This window comes from Coenobita brevimanus, chromosome 101 (genome assembly GCF_032717465.1).
Source record: "Coenobita brevimanus isolate Jiangsu-jjx chromosome 101, ASM3271746v2, whole genome shotgun sequence".
Taxonomy (NCBI): Eukaryota; Metazoa; Arthropoda; class Malacostraca; order Decapoda; family Coenobitidae; genus Coenobita; species Coenobita brevimanus.
Genome location: NC_137054.1, coordinates 44667830 through 44683878, shown reverse-complemented (window position 1 = coordinate 44683878; position 16049 = coordinate 44667830). Strand labels below are relative to the sequence as shown.

General features: G+C 42.5%; 1 protein-coding gene across 1 annotated transcript in view; it reads left to right on the top strand.

Moving 5' to 3' along the window:
• Positions 1–16049, top strand: part of LOC145414965 (G protein-coupled receptor kinase 2-like) — an 854061-nt gene that overhangs the window by 374156 nt on the left and 463856 nt on the right. The gene's annotated exons all lie outside the window — the stretch shown is intronic.

Below are 16049 nucleotides of genomic sequence, written 5' to 3'. Positions count from 1 at the left end.
TATATATATATATATATACTGTATATATATATATATATATATATATATATATATATATATATACAGTATATTCAGATATACCTCAATATATGATAACCCTAGATGCGGTACCCTGGCTTAATGATGGAGGTAGAAATACCACCATACCCCGCCTAATGATGGCCAAACCCCCATTTAATGATTTGTTTTGATATTTTTTTACCGATTTTGATTATATTTTAGACTAATATTGTGTGTTTAAGTTGATTTATAAACTGTTTTTAGACATGATTAATTTGTTTTAGTCATAAGGGGTGAACATTATCATTTTGGGGTACAGTTTACTAAGCTGGAATATTGCAGACATATATTTGGTGATTTTCAGATTTTCTTTGTTGGTTTAGGTGAGTTATTTACAGGTCTTAGGCTTAGGTTAGCTTCTTTTACCGCTGTTAGGCCATTTAGATTGGCTTCAAACCTGTTTTGGACACATTTGGGTGGGTTTAGGACTTGGTTTGGGGGGAAACCCAAGGCTCAAAAGCGCATCCCTATACTTTACGTGTTAAATCTACCCAGAGATATGATACCCCGCCTAACGATGGGTTTTACTCAATCAGTTGCATCATTAAACTGGGTTATACCTATATATATATTTACAGGCAAACCCAGATTTACGATATGTCTGGTTGCAATATCCCAGAATATTGATGGGGATAGAAATACTGTACCACCCTACCCTGCCTGTCGTAGGCCTAGTTCCAGTATTGCAATGGGTTTTGATTTTTTTTTTTTTTTTTACCTATTTTGATGATAGTTTAGTCTTAATTTTTGTGTTTAGGTTGATTTATAAACTCTTTTTAGACTTAGATTGACATATTTTAGTCACAGATGAAGTGAACACTGTCATTTGGGATACAGATTCTCGTCCATCAGAGAACATTCAAAACCATGTGGACAACCAGGTGACTGAACAAAGAATATTTCATGTTTGACCCTTGAACATCTACCGTATCATGGAATACATAATATTTTTAAATAGATATTAATAATTATGAAAGCCTTAAAGAGTAAATACTTAATCTGTCTATCTATCTATCTATAGCTCATTGTCCTAATCCCGCAAAGGATGGCCTCAGACAGAACGCCTCCAAGTCGCTCTGTCACCCACCATTTGACTGCCCTTCCCCACGCTCACTCCCACTTCCCTCATTTACCTCTCAACACCATCCCCCCACATCATCCTCAGTCTCCCCCTCCCTCTCCCTCCCTCCACCTCACCTACATACACCCTCTTAGTCAGTCTTTCATTCTCCATTCTCTCCACATGTCCAAACCACCTCAGGGTATATCTCCTAGTTTTCTCAATCACATCCACATCCAACTCACAACATTCTTTCACTTCTTCATTCATCAACCTGTCCCTCCATGTCACCACGTGTTCCTCTCAGGTAACTCATTTCCACTGTTGTCACTCTTGACTTGTTCCACTCTAGCAAGGTCCATGCCTCGCTTTCATGTGTCAGGGTAGGGATCACAATACAATCATGCAGTGACATTGTAACTTCCATACTCACCTCCCTACTTCTTATCAGTGCTTTCAATGAACCAACAACCTTCCTTCCCTGCTGTACCCTTTCAAGCACTTCATCCCCAAAACTTCCATCCTTACTCATCACACTACCTGTCCTTGAATACACTCTCATTCTCCATATCCTCACCATCCAGCCTCACTGTGCATTCTGTGACTTCATTCCTCTCAAACACCATAACTTTACGCTTGTTTACATTAACTTTCAGATTCCTCTTCTTACACACTGTCCGAAATTCACCAAACTTTGCAGCTCCCATTCATCTTCACTCAACAATACTGTATCATCAGCAAACAGCAACACCTGAATCATCCACACCTCACCCTCATTCATTATAGCCACCCCCACATCCACTGCCCTACCTTGCATCTCCTTTACAACCCTGTCCATGAATATATTAACCCCTTAAACACGGCCGTGCACAGTCGTTCCCCCCGAGTGGCGGGGTTGTATCGCGGTCTGAGTACCTGTAGGAAAATATTCGCCAAAAATCAGAGATTAACCCTAGAACATTATACTTGGTATGGCAGATAGTACTTACATTCAGCTTTCTCCAGAGACAGGTGTTGAGCCTTCGTGGACTACCCAAGGACTTGTGGAGACTTGCAAAGTTGGGTAACCAAATCTTCACTTTCACACCTCCAGCAACCCGGTTTCCCCTCTACCACAGCCTCATTCTGTCACAGTAAACTTTATACTACAACGTAAAGGTAGTTAGGATTCCATATTTGTGCAATAAGCACTGAAAATAAGGCTAAAATCAACGGAGCGTACGGCCAACATGGACTGTGGCGGCGGTCTTCTCGTCACTCAACAAACATTTCGATTTTCACAGCTAAAAACATGTATACTACATTATTTTCAATCATATTACTTCCCAAAAGATCACCACGGCGCGCTTTTTATTCTGCCTTACCCCCGCCACTTTATTCTTGTTCCTGTCGGCTGCTTGCACTGACTGGGAAGAGCTAGAACTCGCCATAATGTCACTTTGAAAGCCTGCAGTAAACTGACGCTAAACAGGGGCAAACCACGAGAAAAAAAGCTAGTGTTACAACTGGGGAAACAAGCGTTTCCTAGTAGCATAAACTGCTTGTGAGAGGAGAGCTCAGATTTACAGTTCTGAGCGCTCAGAGTGCTGCCATGTATCACAGCCAGGCTGGCCGGGCCATGGTGGGGGGGGGGGGGACGGGGGGAAAACGCGATACTTGGCAACAACTGAGGTGAGTAGTACAAAGGTAAAGTATGCTAGTTGTAGCTAGAGGGTGGTGGTACTGATAGACAATACCAGCTGGAGCCTGCTTGCCCGCGGTTATTCAAAATTTACTAGAATCGCAAACGCGACGACCCGCCACTATGTCCTTTTCGCCGAGCATCGCAAACGCGACGATCCGCGTTTAAGGGGTTAAACAGCCATGGAGACATCACACATCCCCATTTCAGTCCCACATTTAGATCAAAGAACTCACTCAGCTCACCATCCACTCACACTGTAACCCTAGCTCCCTCGTACATACTCTTCACAGCACTCAACAATTTTCCTTCCACTCCATATATTCTTAATACCTTCCACATACCTTGCCTATCTATTCTGTCATAAGCTTTCTCCAAGTCCATGAAGGCAGCATACACTTTCCTTCCCTTCTCTAGATACTTCTCCACTAAACATCTTAGAACAAATATCTGATCTACACACCCTTTTCCCTTCCTAAATCCCCCTTGTTCTTATCCAGCTAGCTCCTTTGTTATATTTCTAACCCTATCAATGAGTATTCCACCATATATTTTTCCAGTCACACTAAGAAGGCAAATACCCCTATGGTTACCACATACTTCTCTATCCCTTTTTCCTTGGTATAAGGGAACAATTATACCTGATTTCCAGTCCTCTGGAACCCTTCCCTCTTCCCAAGCCAGTCTACACAACTTCCATATCCACTCCACAACAATACTTCATGCATTGATGAAAACTATGACATCGAAAAATCGGTGTTTACATTTGGGGTGTTCAAGGGAAAACGCTCTGATAATACAAAGGAATTACTAACTAAATGTAGGAAAATAAGAGAGAAGAGAATAATGGAGCTCAACAACCAGAACAGCAACTAAAATGGCAAAAAGATGGGCCGTTGAAAAGGCTATCCCGATTTCATCATTGATTGCATTCCCCGTCAAGAGAATTCTCTTTCAAAATATCAGTGATTCTCTGTGACAACAATTCACACGTTGGACGATTGTCCATCATTCATACATTATTGTTATGTGTAACAGATGTTTGTCCCTGGACCATCTGGTGATGGGATTGTACAGGTATACAATGCTGCTGTTTCTTCTCTACCTAGTTTGAGTATGAGTTGGAGATCGCATTCTTCAGTGACCTTGACTGGGTGCAAATGATACAGGCACTGGTTTTTGGCTTAGGTTAGCTTTGTTTACAGCTGTTAGGCCATGTAGATTAGCTTTAAACTTGTTTTTGGGCTCATTTGGGTGGGTTTAGGTCTAGGTTGGGGGGGGAAACCCAAGGCTCAAAATTGCATCCCCATACTTTACATGCTAAGTCAGCCATGATTTACAATACCGTGCGTAGGAATGGGTTTTTACTTAACCAGTTGCATTGTTAAACTGAGGTTTGTCTGTATATGTATACGTATAGTAAAACATCACTACGGTGGTCTTCAGTAGACCGGAATTTGCTTTTGTCGGAGTTGAGGAGACGACTGGACTACATTCTTATATGTCAGGGAAACTCCGGTAAAGCTAGAAGTGGTCCGGACTGCCTGACCTCAGTCTGGAGTGGCCATATCGTCCGTGGTGTTTGTGTGTCGGTTGATGATGGGCAGGCAGCGCCACTATCGCCCCCCCTCCCCTCTTGCTTCTTTAGTCTGACCCACATCATTTCCTCGACAGTTGGTGATATACTGCTTGAGGATGGCGAGTGAGAAGTGAGATATACAGACAGAATGAATATCTTTAGATTGAAAGATCGTAAATAATAAGGTATATAAATCGTACAGTGCAATGTTTAACAAGTGTTTAAAATTAAATTGTAACAGCAAAGTATTTTCTAAATGCGAAAAAATTAAAGATGTGGTCTGTATTAATATTCTAACTATCCATCTATGTACTAAGGCTGCTTCCCCCCCAAAAAAGGGGGGTAGCTGAGACAGAACGACACACAGTTTACTCATCCGCACACACACACATACATTACTCGTATCTTAGTCACAAGGAGAGAAGGGACAGATCCCCGCCACAGCACACCACGTGAGGGTTAACTGCACAGTGCAATCAGCGACATCCGCAGCAGGGCCCAGCAACAGAGCTGGTTAGCCCCTGCCACATCATAATGGACCCATCCCCTTAGCTGCACCTGGCATGATCAACTGATCACACCAAATGTGAGACAGTATCCCCTCAGGGCCATGTCACCATTTCTTCATTCACAGTTTCTCTTCAGTCATCCCTGTCATGCGCAACCACCCTTCCTTGCTTTACAGACATCCTTCTCGCATCTAACGCTCCCTTCACACTGTCCATCCATTCTATTTATCTTCCTCTCAGCTTTATACCTCTCACATCCGATCCAATTAACTTTTTCACCAGTCGCTCTTCAACTCTTTCACCTTTGTCTATCAACTTATACCTTTCCTGCTTACTGGAAGGCTGCTCTCATTAAGCCAGTCCCAAAGAAGGATGACCATTCCCAACCCTCTAACTATTGCCCAATTGCTTTAACATCCTGTGTCTCAAAAATTTTCAAGTCCATTCTTAATAGAAAAATTTTAAACATCTTTCCTGTCACAACCTTCTTTCTGATTGTCAGTACAGGTTCCATCACAGATGCTTCACTGGCGATCTTCTCACCTGCCTTTCATCCTCCTAGTCATCCTCCTTTTAGGACTTTGGCGAAAGCTTTGCCATTGCACTTGGCATCTCAAAGGCTTTCAGCCAAGTCTGGCATAAATCTTTAATGTCTAAACTGCCTTCTTACGGTTTCTGTCCTTCTATCTGTGTCTTCATCTATAGCTTCCTTTCTGGTCATTCAGTAGCCGCTGTTGTAGACGGCCATCGTTCTTCTCCTAGATCTATCAACAGTGATATTCCTCAGGGCTCTGTCCTATCACCAACTCTCCCCCTGCTATTCATCAGTGACCTTCTAATCTGTACATCTAACCCTATCCACTCATATGCTGTTGACTCAACCCTTCACCTTTCCATTCGGTTCTCGCAGTGTCCATCTCAGCAGTTACTTCAACAAACAAGGGATGAAGCTATGGCACACCTAATGTCTGACTTAGGTCGTATCTCTTAGTTGGGTGAAAATAATCTTGTTGTTTTTACAGTAATGCATCAAAGACTCAATTCTTACACCTATCAACGTGACAAAATCCTCCACAGGAATACCCATTAATGTTTAATAATATCCAGCCTAATCCTGCATCATCCTTAAACATACCTGGGGTTTCACTCTCTCGGAACTTATCCTGGAGTGATCATATTACATCTTTAGTAAAATCTGCTTCCAAGAGATTAGGTGTGCTAAGCCAACTCCGTACCCTCTTTACCCCTGCACAGTTGTTGATTTTATACACGGGTTTTATTCGCCCGTGTACAGTAGAGTACAACGCTTGTGTAGGGAGGTTCCCCACATAGAGTCCTTCTCAGTAGGGTGGAGTCAAAGGCTTTTTGTCTCATTAACTCTCCTCCTCTAACTGGCTCCCTTCAACCTCTGTCTCTTCACAGCACTGTTGCATCTTCATCTCTTTTTTTTCTGTCGCTGCTTCAATGGTCACTGCTCCTCTGAACTGTCAGCATGCATCCCTCCACCTCTATGTTACACACCCATCTAGCAACAAACTCTCATCCCTTTTCTGTCCAGCTCTCTAATGCAAGAGTTAACCGTTACTCCCAGTCCTTCATTTATGCAACAGGTCACCTCTGGAACTCTCTCCCTCTGTCTGTATTTCCTACTTCCTGTGATCTCCAGTCTTTCAAACGCAGTGTGTCCAGGCATCTCAGAATGAACTGATCTTGAATTTTGCTGTCATTTGTATTGTGTTTGTTTTTTTCCTTGGAAGGAACTTTTTTTTTTTTTTTTTTTTTTTTTTTTTTTTTTTTTTAAGATGGGGAAGAAGGAACCAAAGGCAATGAGCCCACAAAACTGTTCCTTCCAAGAGAAAAACAAAATACAAGAGAGAGCCAAATTCAAGATCCATTCATTTCGAGATGCCTGGACACACTGCGTTTGAAAGACTGGAGATCACAGGAAGTAGGAAATACAGACAGAGGGAGAGAGTTCCAGAGGTGACCTGTTGCATAAATGAAGGACTGGGAGTAACGGTTAACTCTTGAGAAGAGCTGTATGTGGGGAGCCTCCCCACACATGAGAGTTGTACTCCACACAGGGGAGGATAAAACCCCTGAATAGAGTCAACAATTGTGCAGGGGCAAAGAAGGAGCGGAGTCGGCTTAGCACACCCAATCGCTTGGAAGCAGATTTTACAAGAGATGTAATATGGTCTTTCCAAGACAAGTCCCGAGCAAATGAAACCCCAAGCATGTTCAACGATGATGCAGGATTAAGTTGAGTATTATTAAACATGGTTTGCGGGCTCCTGGCCTTTTGTTCCTTCTTGCATTAAAAAAAAAAAAAACAAAAAAAAAAAACATACTCTCCAATTGCCCAAACCATCTTTAGACTCATTGTCCAACGCGTTCTGCTATCTCCTGTATAACTCCAGTTCTCCATTGCACTTCATCATTTCTCTCTCGATCCGTATGCTACATTCCATACATACTCCTCAGACACCTCATCTCCATTACATTCAAACTCTTCCTCTCTGCCACACTCATATTCCATTTTTCAGCCCCATATAATGCAGTCGGTACCACTACACCCTCACACAGCCTTGTCTTTACATCCATTCTAAGTGAACAACATCTACACACTTTTTAAATTCCTCCCAGCACCTTTCCTACTTCATTCGTTCGAAACTTCATATCTGCATCTATTCTTCCAGCCATGGCAGCATGTGACCCTAAATACTTAAAGCACTCTACCTCTTCAAGTAACTCACCATTCAAAACATGTTAATGTTAATATAAATTCAAGACACCAAACATTAATCACATAATACACGGTGTGCAAGGTGCAAGCTACACCTCCAGTTCCTGTCCATAATTCAGCTGCTGCCAGTGAAGACAATCAGGAGGATGATTCACTGTTCCTTGACGATGACCCTGAAGATAATGGGTAATGGTTTTGAAGGATTTGTTCTGAAGGATCCTTCACCAGATACTAAATGATGATAAACACTCGGCAAGGTGAGGGAAGAGTTGGATGAGCCAAGTGAGCTGGAATGGTTACATAAGAAAATAATATATATATATATATATATATATATATATATATATTTATTTTACGTGTCCAACTCTGGGCAAAGGCTTCAGGGCTTATTTCTCGGGGACACTGACCTATCCCAAGGCCCAGTAGTCCTCCTACACCTCCACATGTCACCACTTCGGGACTAACACCCACCATCCATATTGAATACATGCCAGGGCTGTCTTGTGCGGAACTGGTGTATTGGTATTAGCGGGGGTATTTTTACGACATGTCGTCGGGTCATCTGGTAGATCAGGAAAGTCTGCTTTTAAGAAATTCAAATCCTTAAACTGTTCCCTGCCCCAGCTGGGATTCGATCCTGGATCCATTAAGACTACAGGCCGCCTCTCTACCGATTCAGCCCCCCTCCCCTCCCCCATTGTGTCCAAGCCATGCATAAATTTTACTATGTTATGCAGTAAATCATTTATGGTGGCATTTGAGAAGAGTTAAGAGGTAAATGGAATATTGCCATGAGTTAGAAGGACTGGTGGGGTGAAGCAGGTTGGTGGCCATGTTGTTTTCATGTATGAAATTGTTGAACGTGGAGGATGGAAGTAATGCGAGTATAAGTGGCTGGGGAATGGCTGGAAGAAGGAGGGAGGTGAGAAGACAGGAAGAAATCAGTAGGATAGAAGTTGTGGAAGCAATGAAGAAAGTTAAATCAGGGAAAGCCCCAGGAATTGATGGAGTGTGTGGTGAAATGCTGAAGCATGGGGGAGAGATAGTAGTAGAATGGATGTGGAAGATGTGCAGATTGGCCTGGGAGGAAGGTAGAGTCCCGGAGGATTGGAAGTCAGGTATAATTATTCCCTTGTACAAAGGAAAAGGGGAAAAAGAAATGTGTGATAATCATAGGGGCATTTGTCTTCTTAGTATAATAAGAAAAGTATATGGTAGGATACTTATTGACAGAGTTAGAGAAAGAACAGAGAAATTAGTTGGAGAAGAACAGGGAGGCTTTAGGAAGGGAAGAGGTTGTGTAGATCAGATATTCATTCTCAGATCTTTAGTGGAAAAGTTTCTAGAGAAGGGAAAGAAGATGTATGCGGCTTTCATGGATTTGGAGAAAGCATATGACAGGGTGGATAGACTAGGATTGTGGAAAGTGTTAAGAATATATGGAATAGATGGGAAGTTGTTGAATGCTGTGAAGAGTATGTACGATGGTGCGAAGGCTGCAGTGCGTGTGGATGGTGAACTAAGTGAATTTTTCTCTTTGAAAGTTGGGTTGAAACAGGGATGTGTCATGTCTCCATGGTTGTTCAATCTGTACATGGATGGGGTAATAAAAGAGGTACAAGGTAGGGTAGTGGATGTTGGAGTGGCCCTGGTGAGAGAGGATAGTGTTTGGAAACTCCCTGTACTGTTGTTTGCAGATGATACCGTGTTGTTGAGTGAAGACGAAGGGGAGCTGCAAGGCTTGGTGGATGAGTTTGAGAGAGTGTGTAAGAAACGGAATCTAAAGGTGAATGTAGGGAAGAGTAAAGTGATGGTCTTTGACAGAGGTGAAGTCAGTGAATGTACAGTGAGGTTGGATGGTGAGGAATTGGAAAATGTGAGTACGTTTAAGTACTTGGGTAGTGTGATGAGTAAGGATGGAGGTTTGGAGGGTGAAGTGCTTGAAAGGGTACAGCAGGGAAGAAAGGTTGCTGGTTCTTTGAAAGCAGTTATAAGAAACAGGGAAGTGAGCATGGAAGTGAAAAAGTTACTACATGACAGTATTGTGATACCAACTCTAACGTACGGAAGTGAATCTTGGACGTTGTTGGAAGGACACAAGTCAAGAGTGAGAGCCGTGGAAATGAGTTATTTAAGAGGATCCTGTGGAGTCACATGGAGAGACAGGCTGACGAATGAGGATATAAAGGAGCGTTGTGGTGTTGATGTGGATGTGATAGGAAGCGTTATGAGGAACACACTGAGGTGGTTTGGCCATGTGGAGAGGATGGAGGGTCAAAGACTGACGAAGAGAGTGTATGTGAGTGAGGTGGAGGGGGAAAGAGGGAGGGGGAGGCCGAGGATGAGATGGAGAGATGGGGTGGAGAGGTATATGAGAGAGGGGGGTGTGAGTTGGGAGCAGGGTAGTGAAATGGCGGGGGACAGGGCGACTTGGAGGCGATTTGTTTGTGGCCACCCCAAACGGGATTGAGGCGTCTGGCAATAGATAGATAGATAGAAAATATCTTTTGTGTGTGTTACATACTGTATGTCCTTTATCTTGTTTAAACTATGCTAAAATTATACATGTTGTGCAGCAGACTGCGTATAGTACAGTATTATATTTTAGAATAACATGGACTAAAAGATAAATAAGAGTGGATACTGCTGCTAGTCAGAAGGAACATGGCTATTTACATTCAAACAAATATCTTGAGTTCGGCGATAATCAAGTTCGGCATGGTATTGCCTGAATAAAGCAGACGCTAAACTCGGGTACCCACCATATGTTTGTTATACCATTTGATTATTGTAGTTAATGTATAATATAGGACAGTACTGCAATGGTTGTGAAAACAATTGGTGATGCCATGGTGAAAAACTGTTGGTGCAATCCGGACTAATGTCTGATATATTGGAAAAAGTCAGGGTTGGCAGAGGGAAGTTCTGATGTTTCTTGTATCAGAGTTTTGCTTTTTTTTTTGGAATGGCTTGGGCCCCAATTAGTCTGTTGTAGCGAGGTTTTACTGTACAGTATATACACGGCCATGTGCCACTTAGTGTCCATGATACGTTCCGAAAAATAGAATGTTAAGTGATACGGATGTTAAGCAACCACTGTAATTTACCTGTATGCACTGTATAATGCGTATACAGTAGTACTGTATACAGCTGGGCGGCTGGCTGGTCTCTCTGGCCGTACGCTGGTAAAAGAGACGTACTCACCAGCTGGGCTAAACTGGCTGTCCGGTTCCCTGGCGAATGGTCAAAGTCACTCGGCCCTCCTTGCGAGGCTAACGCTGGTAAAAGGACCTAACCCACCAGCTAAGCAAACATGGCTGTCTGCCTCCCTGCCGAATGGTCAAGGTTTCTTGGCTGCCTCTTGAGGATTACACCTGAACAAAAATGGCCTCTATATATACACAACTGTACTGTATATTACCTTTAAAGTACAGTACAGTATAAGAAGCCCAAGTTAAAACAGTATACAATGTACTGTTACGTAAACCTGATGCAAGAGCACTCGAAAGCGGCAATAAACTTGTGATTAGAGGCGGCTGCCTCAGTGTTACCAACTCCTCCACACTGTTAAGCCCTATGCCTGTAGGGAAATTACCCTGCATCACCCTATATTTCTCTGTGGCTTAGGGAAAAATTTCAAATTATTCTTTTATAGACTAATTTTACTTGAAGAATAATAGGCTTTCCCTAGCATTCTGCATGACTTATGGCTATTCTGATGCAAAACAATCAACTTTCCTTTGTAAACAGTTATCAGAATCCTGGTGGTACTGCAGTTAGAAATCATCAGCAACGTACGTACCTTGTGAGCAAAAGATCAGGCACCTAGAGATGACATGAGTTTTTTTTTTTTTTTTTTTTTTTTTTTTTTTCAGGAGCACTGACTTGCCAGCTACTTAGTGTTGCCCACCCTACACTTTGAAAGGCATAATATGAGGTAGGGTTTATTAATACCTTCAGATTACATTAAACCTCCCTTTTTTTGCTTCATGATGATGAATAAATCATACACAGCAGACTTCAGATTGAACAGCCAGGTAGAAATAAAGTGTGTGAGACCACACACACACATCAAAACAATATGAAAGGTTTTACCATTTCTATTCTGTTGGCATTTTTTGCTTATGATAATTCACAATTACCGTAAAATCTGAGCTAAGTTAGTAAAATTACCCTACTGCCTTAAGGGTTTGAAAAATAGGTTTAATTACTCCATGTGTAATATTTTAATTTAAAACAAATTGCTCATAAAGAACATGTTAATCATGTTGTCGGAGGTTGTAATTTGCACATCAGAATGCTGTACTTTGAGACAGCTGCTGAAAAGACATTGCCTCTTAAACACTGATCCCAGGTATGGTCTTGTGTCATGTCTGTCTGTCTATTTATCTATAGCCCGATCCCCTAATCCCGCAGAGGGTGGCCGCAGACAAAACGCCTCCAAGTCGCTCTGTCACCCACCATTTGACTGCCTTCCCCCCAACTCACTCCCCCCTCCCTCATATACCTCTCAACTCCATCCCTCCACCTCATCCTCGGTCTACCCCTCCCTCTCCCTCCCTCCACCTCACCTACATACACCCTCTTAGTCAGTCGTTCATTCTCCATTCTCTCCACATGTCCAAACCACCTCAGTTTATTTCTCCTAATCTTCTCAACCACATCCACATCCACCCCACAACGTTCCTTCACTTTTTCATTCGTCATCCTGTTCCTCCATGTCACTCCACATGCTCCTCTCAAGTAACTCATTTCCACTGCTCTCACTCTTGACTTGTTCCCCTCTTGCAAGGTCCACGCCTCGCTTCCAGACGTCAGGGTAGGGATCACAATACTATCATGCAGTGACTTCTTAACTTCCATACTCACCTCCCTATTTCTCATCACTGCTTTCAGTGAACCAACAACCTTCCTTCCCTTCTGTACCCTTTCGTGCGCTTCATCCCCCAAAGTTCCATCCTTACTCATCACACTACCCAAGTACTTGAATGCACTCACATTCTCCATATCCTCACCATCCAACCTCACTGTACATTCTGTGACTTGATTCCTCTCAAACACCATAACTTTACTTTTGTTTACATTAACTTTCAGCTTCCTCCTCCTACACACTGTCCCAAATTCATTCACCAAACCTTGCAGCTCCCATTCATCTTCACTCAACAATACTGTATCATCAGCAAACAGCAACACCGGAATCTTCCAAATCTCACCCTCATTCATTAGAGCCACCCCCACATCCACTGCCCTACCTTGCACCTCCTTTACAACCCCATCCATCCATGTATATATTAAACAGCCATGGAGACATCACACAACCCTGTTTCAGTCCTGCATTGAGATCAAAGAACTCACTCAGCTCACCATCCACTCGCACCGTAGCCCTAGCTCCTTCGTATATACTCTTCACAGCACTGAACAATTTTCCTTCCACTCCATATATTCTTAATACCTTCCACATACCTTGCCTATCTATTCTGTCATAAGCTTTGTCCAAGTCCATGAAGGCAGCATACACTTTCCTTCCCTTCTCTAGATACTTCTCCACTAAACATCTTAGAACAAATATCTGATCTACACACCCTTTTCCCTTCCTAAATCCCCCTTGTTCTTCTCCAACTAGCTCCTCTGTCATATGCCTAACCCTATCAATGAGTATTCTACCATATATTTTACCAGTCACACTAAGAAGGCAAATACCCCTATGGTTACCACATACTTCTCTCTCCCCTTTTCCTTTGTATAAAGGAACAATTATACCTGATTTCCAGTCCTCTGGAACCCTTTCCTCTCATGTCGATTATTGTAATTTGTCATAGATTGGCCTCCCAAATAATCTCCTATAGAAGGTTCAGTGTTGAATAGAGCAGCAGTGCCTGATTTTAGTCTCTCCCCGAGAACCCCATCCACCTCATTTCTAACTGAATTGCACTGGTTTCCGGTAATGGCAAGAATTAAATTTAAACTGTCTTATTACCTGCAAGGTTTTAAAATTTGTCATACCAACGAATCTTGTTGAATCATTAAAACCTCAGTTAGGATACCCGGGTGTGATGTTAAGAAGACTATTCTTTGTGTCTTGATGAGCTGCTCATTGGTTCTTTCTTTGATTGGTCTTTCTCCTATGCAGCCCCTAGGTTATATAAAATATTGCCATTATTCATGAGTCAGTTGACTTTTGTTGAATCTGTTAAAGGACAGTTCAAAGCCTGCTTTTCAGGGAACTAGGATTTGGGTAGTGATGTTATGATGGACAATTTTTAGGGTTTAATTGCTGACCCTTTTTTTGCAGATGAAATCTCTATTGTATATGAGTGATGTCACAGTTCTTTTAATTGTAAAAGTGTAAATGAGTGTCAAATACTAGTGAATTCCTTTGGATGAATTGTGGTTTTGAAAAACAAATGACCAGATTATTATTATTATCCACTCATCTGATGTAGTGCTGCTCTTTGGTGCCTGCCCTTTCCTGTCTTCCTTCCTTCTTTCCATCCATCCTCTTCTGTCTTTATTTCCTTCATTTTTTCCTCTTCCTTCTGTCTACAGGTGACTTTATACCAAATGACATGCCAAATGGTTTCCGGTACACCAGGAAACCATGTACTTTGCTGGGTAGTAACTATTATAACCAAATTATGGCGCCGGGTGGTTTAGTGGGCAATTAAAGCGCTCCAGTCAGATCGAGCTGGTGCAGGTTGATATCCAAGGGGTGGTTGGGGTCATGTAATGTCACTCAGGGTTGAGTGAGGCTGGTCACTGTAATCTTGATTGTCAGGAACAACCTGCCTAGCCCCTGGCTGCTACACTTCTCATGGAACAACACAAGACTAGATGATGAATGAATGAATTAGTAGTAGTTAGCAGAGAGTTAGGCAGGGTGTCAAAAAAGTTAGCTGGGGAGATAAAGATAACAGTGGTAAATTACTAGTGGACAAGAGAGAAAATAAGTAGATGGAGAGAACACATTAAGGAATTGTTGAGCATAGAGAATGAAAGAAATGCAAGTAAAAGTAGTTGGGGAATGGCTAGGAGAAGTAGGGATGTGAGAAGAGAGGAAGAAATCAGTAGGATGGAAGTTGTGGAATCAAAGAAGAAAGTCAAAATAGGGAAAGCCCCAGAAATTGATGGAGTGTGTGGTGAAATGCTGAAGCATGGGGGAGAAATAGTAGTAGAATGGAGGTGGAGGATGTATAGATTGGCCTGGGAGGAAGGTAGAGTCCCGGAGGATTGGAAGGCAGGTATAATTATTCCCCTGTACAAAGAAAAAGGGGAAAAAGAAGTATGTGGTAATCACAGGGGCATTTGTCTTCTTAGTGTAATAAGAAAAGTACAGTATATGGTAGGATACTTATTGACAGAGTTAGGGAAATAACAGAGGAATTAGTCATATGCAGCCTTCATGGATTTAGAGAAAGCATAAGACAGGGTGAAAAGTATTAAGAATTAATGGAGAAGATGGGAAGCTGTTGATTGCCGCAAAGAGTATGTTTGAGGGGACTAATGCTGCAGTGCGTGTGGATAGTGAACTATGTGAATTTTTCTGTTTGAAGGTCGGATTGAAACAGGGATGTGTCATGTCTCCATGGTTGTTCAATCTGTATATGGATGGAGTTATAAAAGAGATACAAGGTAGGGCAGTGGATGTTGGAGTAGCCCTAATGAGAGAGGGCAATGTTTGGAAACTCCCTGTACTGTTGTTTGCAGATGATACTGTGTTGTTAAGTGAAGACGAAAGGGAGCTGCAAGGCTTGGTGGATGAGTTTGGGAGAGTGTGTAAGAAACAGAATCTAAAGGTTAATGTAGGGAAGAGTAAAGCAATTGTCTTCGAGAGAAATTAAGTCAATGAATGTACAGTGCGGTTGGATGGTGAGGAGATGGAAAATGTGAGTGCAATTAAGTACTTGGGTAGTGTGATGAATAAGGATGGAGGTTTAGAGGGTGAAGTGGTTGAAAGGGTACGTCAAGGAAGAAGGGTTGTTGGTTCCATGAAAGCAATGATACGAAACAGGGAACTGAGCATGGAAGTGAAAAAGTTTCTGCATGACAGTATTATGATACCAACTCTAATGTATGGATGTGAGGCTTGGATGTTGTTGGAGGGACAAAAGTCTAGAGTGAGAGCAGTGAAAACGAGTTATTTGAGAGGAGCATGTGGAGTCACATGGAGAGACAGACTGACAAATGAGGGAGTAAAGGGGCATTGTGGTGTGGATGTGGATTTGATAAGAAGCGTTAGGAGAAACACACTGAGATGGTTTGGCCATGTGGAGAGGATGGAGAGTGAGAGACTGATGAGGGGAGTGTATGTGATTGAGGTGGAAGGGGGATAGGGAAGGGGAGGCCAAGGATGAGATGGAGGGATGGAGTGGAGAGGTATATGAGAGAGAGGGGTGTGAGCTTGGAGCAGGACGATG